The following is a 9,598-nucleotide window of genomic DNA, read 5'->3' as shown; positions in this document are numbered from 1 at the left end:
CCCCGGTAGCCTCACCGCGTGTGATTATCGAACTCCACCTCGGCTCCCCATCACCAATACTCACGCTGTCCCTTGGAACTATAACTTCCAAGTTTTCACTCGAGGAGCGTCAAGCGGTACATCGCTCCTAGTCTTGCCTCACCTCGGCACCACCAAAACCATGTTTCGCTCCTCACGAGCACTTGAATGACTTATGCTAGACACACTAGCAACATTACTCCCAAACCGGTTCTCGGCCCGTTATTGCAACAAAATCCTCTCCACGAGCAAGAAGTCGAGTTTATAACTTTCGAAGTGGGAGGTGTTACGAGGAGCGAAGAAAGAGAAAAGAGAAAAGGGAAAGTAAAAATGGGAGAGTCATCGAGAAACACGGAAGAGGAGGTTGAGAAAGCGAGGAAGCGAGCCTATTGAGCACAAGGAAGATGAAGAAGCTGCTGCTCCAAATAATGAAAGCAGGCGAGTATGATGTGGTGGAAGCGGTTGAGAAAAACACACGCCGGATTTCACTTGTTATCGCGATCTGAGCTCGGAAGTGCACGACAAGCCTTACAAAGAATCTGGATCAAGCCTTTGTGAACCAGAGCATTACTCGGGGCAATTTGAGAAGATAGTAGAACAAATCCAGGCATCGAGCTTTTTAGCCTTTTCTGAAGAGGAGGTAGACCCGCAGGCTTAGGGCACAATAAAGCTCTGCATGTAACTGTGAAATGCAAGGGTTGTATAGTGGCCAAAGTTCTCATCGATAACGGATCGGCCCTTAATGTACTGCCTAGCGCAACCTTAGCGGTGCGGTCGACCAATCATATATCGTCAGTGCTATGGTGGTAGAGCCTTTGGCGGTACCGGAGAGAGTCTTTGGGAGACATTGACTTGCCAATCAAGTTGGTGCATGTACTTTCAATGTCACGTTCGGTCATGAACATTGGTAAACTTACACTATCTTTGTTGGGAAGGCCGTGGATCCATTCTGCGAATCTTTGTTCCTTCGACTTTGCACGGAAGATCAAATACATTAAGGGCGGCAAAATCATCAACTGTGAGGCGAAGAGGCCATCTTGGTCACCAAGCGCAATCACTTCCCTATGTGGAGCGGTAGAATCGTTGGAGAGTTCTTTCAGGCCCTTGAGCGCAAGATCAGGGAAGGAGGGGCTATGGCTATGGTAGCCAAAGTCTTTGTCAAGAAGCGGGTATGAAGAGGGTAAAGGCCTAGGCGCCACATTACAAGGGATCGTGGAACCCATCAGGCTATTCGGAAGGTGGGCCGTAGTGGTTTGGGATATGAGGAGGATGCCCTCGTGGATGGGCGATTACGGATGAGGAAAATACTTGGGATCGGAGGTTTGACGGAAGATGGGAAAGATGAAAATAGTCCAGGGATCACGGAGATCTTCACCAAACCGGTCATTCAACATCAGGCAAATCTGGAAGAATCACGATGATCCATCCATCGATGTCATCCAAGCTGGACTCCTTGTATGAGGCCCTAGTCTACTTGATGGTTGAGGCGGAGGTGAACAAGCTGGACAACGGAGGATATCCACTGTACTCAATCTCGAGTAAAGTACCTCAGGTTATCTACACTTGATCACTTTGTCCATGGTGACAAGTGTAATCTTGTAAATGGACCTTTTCTTATGGCATTAATATTATTAATGAATTGATAGCGCATTTTAAATCCAACACTCTCTTTCTTTCCTTTTTAAATTCCATCCTTATAACATGTTCTATTCTTTATTCATTCGGGACCATTCATCAATTAACACCTAATAATCCAATAGACTCGAAATCCCTCAGTTAATTTTGAAATCCCCATAGCGCCATTACTTCAAGTGATTACGAGGAAGACCTCACGAAGAAGGCGATGAAAAGATGAACCCTCCCTCATGCCTTGTGAAAGCAAAGCGCACAATAAACTTAGGCACGGAGGAAGTAAAAGGAACTTAAGGTAGTGGAGAGTGAGGAATTGGGAGATATGATCACATGCAGCAGGAATTCCTCGGCGTGTTTTCTGGAGCTATGATGATATGGTGGGTTTGGACCCTCGGATAATGCGCACAAAATTCCCTTAATCCGGGAACAATTCGGTGAAGCGAAACTAAGGAGAATGAATCGATACCTTGCTCAAGGTTGGGATGAAGTCAAGCGATATGGCGGATTCTTGGAAGTGGTCAAATATCCCCAATGGGTGGCTAACGTCGTTCGGTAATGAAGAAGGCGGGAGAGTCGAGTGTGCGTTGACTACGAGGGACCTTAATAAAGCTAGCTTGAAGAGCGATTTCCCTCTCCCCACATTGATGTGTTAGTTGACAATCTTTGCGGGATTGGGCGGTGTTCGTGTATTGATGGGGCATCGAGGGTACAATCGGATCCCAATGGGCGAAGAAGACAAGGATAAAGCGCTTTCATCACTCAATGGGAGTATTACGCTATCGGGTCATGCCCTTCGGGTTGAAAAATGCGGGGCTACTTACGGTAGCGCAATGGTCACATTATTCCATGACATGATGCATAAAGAAGTGGAGGTGTGCGTGGATGATATGATCATTAAATCCGAGGAGAAGAGAGCCACGTTCGGTGATGAGGAGGGTATTGAAAGGCTCGGGAAATACCACTTGAAGGTGAACCTGCTAAATGCATATTGAACTAAATCGGGAAAGTTGTTGGGATTCATAGTAGCGAGAAAGGGATAGAAGTAGATCGGACAAGGTTGAGCTATTCAAGAAATGCCATCCCCAAAAGCGAGAAAGGGAGGTGCGTGATTTTAGGAAAAGTGAACTACATTTGAGGTTTATTTCTAATCTTCTTGCCAAAGTGAGCCTATTTTGATTACTCGGAAAAACAACTCTACTCAATGGGATTGATTTGTCAAGAGGCTTTTGAGAAAATCAAGCGATATCTGTCAAATCCACGTATGTGGTTCCACATGGCGAGCGGGCCTTTGATCTTGTACATGGCGATCCAGTGAATTCAATGGGATGTGTTTTGGGACAACATGATGATCTGGCGAAGAGAGGGCCATTTATTACCTAAGCAAGAAATTCAGCGATTGTGAGTCAAGGTATTCTTCCTTAGAAAAGACTTGCTGCAGCGTTAGCACAGACTGACAAATCGCCTCAAGCACTACATGTTGAATCACAAGACATGGCTCATCTCGGGATGGATCCTATTAGATATGTATTCGAGAGCCCATTCGTGCCGGGAAGGATAGCCAAGTGGCGGGTTATACTCTCGATGCGACATAGTCTACATGACCGGAAGCGGTGAAAGCGGCGTAATTCTTGACCTCTAGCGAGAAAATCCTATCCGGGATTATGAAGCTCTGGATTTTGAGTTCACGATGAGCATATTAATGAAGTAGGCTGCGAAGAGGAGGCGCCGATGTATGGGAAATGTATTTTGATGGGCGATCAATTTATCAGGAAAGCGGAATCGGGTATCTTGATATCCGGACGGAAAACACTTCCGATATTTGTCAAGTTGAGGTTTGGTATACCAACAATGTCGCGAGTATGAAGCTTGTGTGATGGGTCTACAAGCTGCTATCGAAATGAAAATCGAGAAAGTTGGAGGTGTCACGGAGACTCGGCTCACGATAATTTATCAAGTCAAGGGAGAATGGCAAACTAAGGATCCCAAGTTGATCCCATATCGAAGTACTTCTTGGGTGATCAAGGAATTGAAGAAATCTCTTTCACTCATCTTAGCGAGGACAAGAATCAATTTCTTGATGCTTTAGCTACTCTAGCCGTTATGGCCCAAATGGAAGAAGAGCGGACAACTCAAGCATTGAGGTTAAAGCGAGGATGAACGACCTCTTTGCTTCACGATTGAAGAAGAACCCGATGGAAAGCCTTGGTATCATGACATCACAGTCTCTTGTAGAACCAGAGAATTCCCCTTAGGGCAACCAAAAATGAAAAGAAGATGATTCGGAGATTAGCATTGGGATACTTCCCGGTGGAGAAACCCTATACAAGAGGAGCTCCAGCGAATTCGAGATGTGTAGATGCAAAAGAAGCAAAGAGAATCCTCTTTGAGACACATGAGAAATTGTGCGACCCATGCCAATGGACACATGATGGCTAAGCAAATCATGCGGCGTGGGTATTTTGGACCACAATGGAGAGGATAGCATCAGTATTTCGGAAGTGCCATAAGTGTCGGATCTATGCCGATCAGATGGCGTCCCACCTCATAAAGCTGTTCAACCTCGTCTCACCATGGCCTTTCGCAATGTGGGGCATCGATGTGATCGGTCCTATCAATCCTAAGGCATCCAATGAGCGCAGATTCATCCTAGTGGCCATCGACTATTTCTCCAAATGGGTGAAACAGCGTCGTATGCTCACATCCGCGAACACGTTCCTTAAATTCTTCAAAAGCAACATCATCTGCGGCATGGTCTCGAATGAAATTATCGCGATAATGCCAAGAACTTGAATGGTCAGAAGATTCGGGAATTGTGTGATCAATACAAAATCCGGCATCTCAATTCCTCCGTCTGCCGTCCCGGATGAATGGGCGATGGAAGCTGCAAACAAAAATTTAAAGAGGATAATCAGGAAAATGACGGTCACATATAGGGATTGGCATGATATGCTCCCTTACGCTCTTCACGCATCCAGGACTTAGTGAGGACTTCAGCAGGGCAACTCCATACTCATTTGGTCTATGGTATGGAAGCGTGTATTGCCATTGAAGTTGAAATCCCTTCCTAAGAATCTGAAGAGTCGAGGAATTGATGAGTCGAGAATGGATTGATCAAGGTTGGATCGATTAAACTTGCTTGATGAGAAAAGGTTAGCGGCGGCATGTCATGGGCAATTATATCGAGAGGAGAATAGCTAGGGCATTTGATAAGCGTTAAGCCGCGAATTCCAACCGGGGACTTAGTTACGAAGAAAGTCTTTGTCGAACCAAAAGCGATCCACGGGGCAAATGGTCACCAACATACGAGGACCCTATGTGGTTAAAGGGCATTTCGGAGGAGCCTTGATCTTGACCCAAATGGGCGAAGAGTTTGAGAGACTGTGAATCTGACCTTTGTCAAGAGGTATTATGCATAAGCAGTGAAGGATGAAAACCGAAAGGGCGTCCAAAAAAAAAAAAAAAAAAAAAAACTTGGGGTGAAAACCGAAAGGGCATCCCAAGAACCAAAGCGGAGAAATAAGGAAGGGGTATGAAACCAAGGATGGAGGCCGAATTCTGACGGGAGGCTTGAGAGAACTTGAAATAATGGCGGTTAAAGACTTCAAAACAAACTATAAGGATTAAGTGAAATCTGTCCTTGTACCTTCCCTTTCAAAGTCTATCCATGTTTCTCTTGAAGCCATAATAAAGTCAAACTTTATTCCTTCTGCTTTTGTTTTCCTGTTTACTCACCTTTTAATACTATCCTTTATCTTTGTTTAATGTGCTATTAATTAGTTAAATTTTTGCCATAAGATTTGAATTCGAAAATTGATAACCTCACGTACTTTATTATGAGATTTGCAGGGAATGGTAGTTAAAAAATAAAAAAAAAAAAAAAAAAAAAACTAGAGGTAGAAAGTAGCTTAGTTAAATGGGCGGAAAGAAAGTGAAAACCGCGAGGCGCTTTCCATAGAATAAGAAGAAAATCGGAGTGCAGAAGAGGGCATTTGAAGAAATGGGGTTATAGGTCAAGTCTTGCAACTTCTTTTAGTTAATCATCGGCCTTCGGTATCTTGTTAAGTACACTTCGTCAGGGAAAGAACTTCATGCGTCAGGGTTAGACTTGCCTTGTAAGTTGATTTTAATTTCCTGCAATTTACATTTCCTGCTATCAACCTCTGGTTCCTTGATCTAAGTTGATTTTAATTTCATGCAATTTAAATTTTCTACCATCAACCTCTGGTTCCTTGATCTAAGTTGATTTTAATTTCCTGCAATTCACATTTCCACCATCAACCTCTGGTTCCTTGATCTAAGTTGATTTTAATTTCCTGCAATTTAAATTTTCTGTCATCAACCTCTGGTTCCTTGATCTAAGTTGATTTTAATTGCTTGCAATTCACATTTCCACCATCAACCTCTGGTTCCTTGATCTAAGTTGATTTTAATTTTATGCAATTTACATTTCCTGCTATCAACCTCTGGTTCCTTGATCTAAGTTGATTTTAATTTCTTGCAATCCACATTTCCACCATCAACCTCTGGTTCCTTGATCTAAGTTGATTTTAATTTCATGCAATTTACATTTCTGCTATCAACCTCTGGTTCCTTGATCTAAGTTGATTTTAATTTCATGCAATTTACATTTCTGTCATCAACCTCTGGTTCCTTGATCTAAGTTGATTTTAATTTCATGCAATTTACATTTCCTGCTATCAACCTCTGGTTCCTTGATCTAAGTTGATTTTAATTTTATGCAATTTACATTTTCTGTCATCAACCTCTGGTTCCTTGATCTAAGTTGATTTTAATTTCTTGCAATTCACATTTCCCCCATCAACCTCTGGTTCCTTGATCTAAGTTGATTTTAATTTCCTGCAATTTACATTTCTGCTATCAACCTCTGGTTCCTTGATCTAAGTTGATTTTAATTTCTTGCAATTTACATTTCCACCATCAACCTCTGGTTCCTTGATCTAAGTTGATTTTAATTTCATGCAATGCAATTTACATTTTACGCTATCAACCTCTGGTTCCTTGATCTAAGTTGATTTTAATTTCATGCAATTTACATTTTCTGTCATCAACCTCTGGTTCCTTGATCTAAGTTGATTTTAATTTCCTGCAATTTACATTTCCTGTTATCAACCTCTGGTTCCTTTATCTAAGTTGATTTTAATTTCATGCAATTTACATTTTCTGTCATCAACCTCTGGTTCCTTGATCTAAGTTGATTTTAATTTCCTACAATTTAATTTCCACCATCAACCTCTGGTTCCTTGATCTAAGTTGATTTTAATTTCATGCAATTTACATTTACTGCTATCAACCTCTGGTTCCTTGATCTAAGTTGATTTTAATTTGATGAAATTTACATTTCTTTTATCAAACTCTGGTTCATTGATCTAATTTTATTTTAATTTCATGCAATTTACATTTCTGCTATCAACCTCTGGTTCCTTGATCTAAGTTGATTTTAATTTCACGCAATTTAAGTTTTCTGCTATCAACCTCTGGTTCCTTGATCTAAGTTGATTTTAATTTCATGCAATCTACATTATCTGGTTTTAATTTCATGCAATTTACATTTCCTGCTATCAACCTCTGGTTCCTTGATCTAAGTTGATTTTAATTCAATTTACATTTCCTGCTATCAACCTCTGGTTCCTTTTTCTAAGTTGATTTTAAATTTGATGCAATTTAAATTTCCTGCTATCAACCTCTGGTTCCTTGATCTAAGTTGATTTTAATTTTCTGGTACTTCAACTTCTGTTAACAATTTCTAGGTCATTAGTTCCCTAATTTCAAACACTTAATCGTCCAAAATATGAGTCTGAATCTTTACATAATTCCTACACGGAAATTTCTTTCCTTTAATAGAAATTATGTAAAGAGAGCATTGTCGACACCATATTTTGGCGATCTAAAATCAACAAGACTTTGAAACCGATCCCGACACTAGGTCTCCTGGGCGACCAATGACATTCAGACTTCTCTTCATTTTCTTTACGGATGACCATATTTAGAACTCTCCTTAAAAGGAATTGAATCAATGCTAAGTCTAACATTCGTTAAAGCCTGCAGATTTCTCAAATCATTTACGATCTCTTGGGTATATCACGATCTCTGTTGATAAATGAAGTGAACTAGCATTAGATCTTTTCTTACGGTTTAGTGCTAGATCTCCTTTTGGAAGATTAAGAGCTAAGGTTTTGGTTCGGTTTAACGAGGTTAGATCTTAAGTCTTCAAGTTAAATTTTCAATTTTAATCAAGTCCGTTCACATTTCTTCCCCAGATCTAATGCTTATTGTGCTTTAGATCTCTTATACTTAGATTAATAATTGCATTTTTGTCTTCTTTGTGCTCATACAATCAAATACTCGGACAAACAATGGTTTAAAATTTTCCGATCACAACCCTTCATTGAACAAAGAGGCATTCCATTTCATTTCATAATTTGTACAAGTTATTGGTGAGGATCACCCCGGCTGATTGTCTGCTCACTCTCTCTCTCACCCTCGGCTTCCTCCCTTTGTCCTCATCGTCGCCCTCGGGGCAGTCGGCCATCGGAGAAGTCCTCTTGAGTGGCGCTTAGGTTCGGCCAAGAGGTCCTTGTGAGCATTCACATAGGCTCGGCTATCCTGTCACCATCTCTTCATCCTTCTCTTTAAGCTCCTCATCCTTCGCCTTAAGCTCCTCGTCTTTCTCCTTAAGCTCCTCGATGAGTTAGGCGACTGGCGACTTCGTTGGCGTGAAGCGCTGGACTTCCCAAAGCACGGTCCCTCTCGGCCAAAATATGATTACTGTTCGGCGGACTGTCTTCATGGAACTTTGCCGTCCCTCGACTTGAGATATATAATCCGGCGGATGAGAGTTGGGATCGGAGGAAGCCAATTCTGATTTTCTTCGATCTCCTTACCCATTTGGACCTTTTCCCAAACCATGATGCGATTCACGGGCCTCCACATTCGGACTCATGGGTGAGTCAAGATGTCATCAAAATTTGCTCGAGGATAGCTGTCGATCCTCAGAAGAAAGATGGAAGACCCCAAGACTTGGGCAAAGCGGGGTTCTCCGTCTGATCGGTTATTCTTCAAAGACTCCATTAACCAGGCGCCACGAGAGGAGGTCCTCCCGAGAAGATTGAGAAGGCCCCCTTTCCGTGCTTGGGACAATTGGGAGAAGTGGAGGCTGCTCTTAGTTCTAGGAGGAGATCGGACGACTTACGAGTCGGCGGACCGAAGGTTGAGGCGGGTCTCTTTGTATCTCCCAGGCTCATGGCCGGGTGTTTGAAGTCGTTCGAGCGCTTCATCTCCTTTATCTTAGGAGATCTCTCTTTCCTTCTTAGCTTCCTAGAACCCTCACCACCCGCCATACACTGCACAAAGAAAAGGTTAGTGAGATCGCTAAGGTCGTGAGAAGCGAGATATAGAAAATACCAATGCAGAGTCGAGAGCGGAAGTTCGCGGTCTTGGCGGTGAGCAATTGAATAGTCCAATGGTGCGGCTCGGCGATCACGCATCCAAACAAGAATACTTTTGAGTGGCGGCGACTCTTGAGATCCATCACTATTAAACTTTCCTCGACTCGGGGTAATGTGCCTCGGAAGCAAGGGCCCTGGTACCACATTCTGAGGAAGTCCTCAGCGGCTCGGATCTTTGCTCCTCGGAATGAAGAAAGCGGTTCTTCCAATTCTTAAGGGATGAGGGCAAATCGGAAAAGAGCCATAATTAGGCCGCTGAAAGAACGATGTTCGTCATCCTTTGGCGAGTTAGTGCATGCGGCTCGGCGAACACCTTAGCCGTGGGTGATTCCCTTAGCACGGCATAGACCTCGGAAGGCTACCAAGATCCGCCACGAGTTGGGGTGAATTTGAACAATGCATGCTCGGTGAAGTTTTAAGACCTCCTTGTAGAAATCGTCTAGAGGAACCTCGGACCGGCCTTTAAGCTTGTTCCTCGTACA

The sequence above is a fragment of the Hevea brasiliensis genome, chromosome 4, assembly GCF_030052815.1.
Source record: "Hevea brasiliensis isolate MT/VB/25A 57/8 chromosome 4, ASM3005281v1, whole genome shotgun sequence".
NCBI lineage: Eukaryota > Viridiplantae > Streptophyta > Magnoliopsida > Malpighiales > Euphorbiaceae > Hevea > Hevea brasiliensis.
This window is presented reverse-complemented; position numbering follows the sequence as displayed.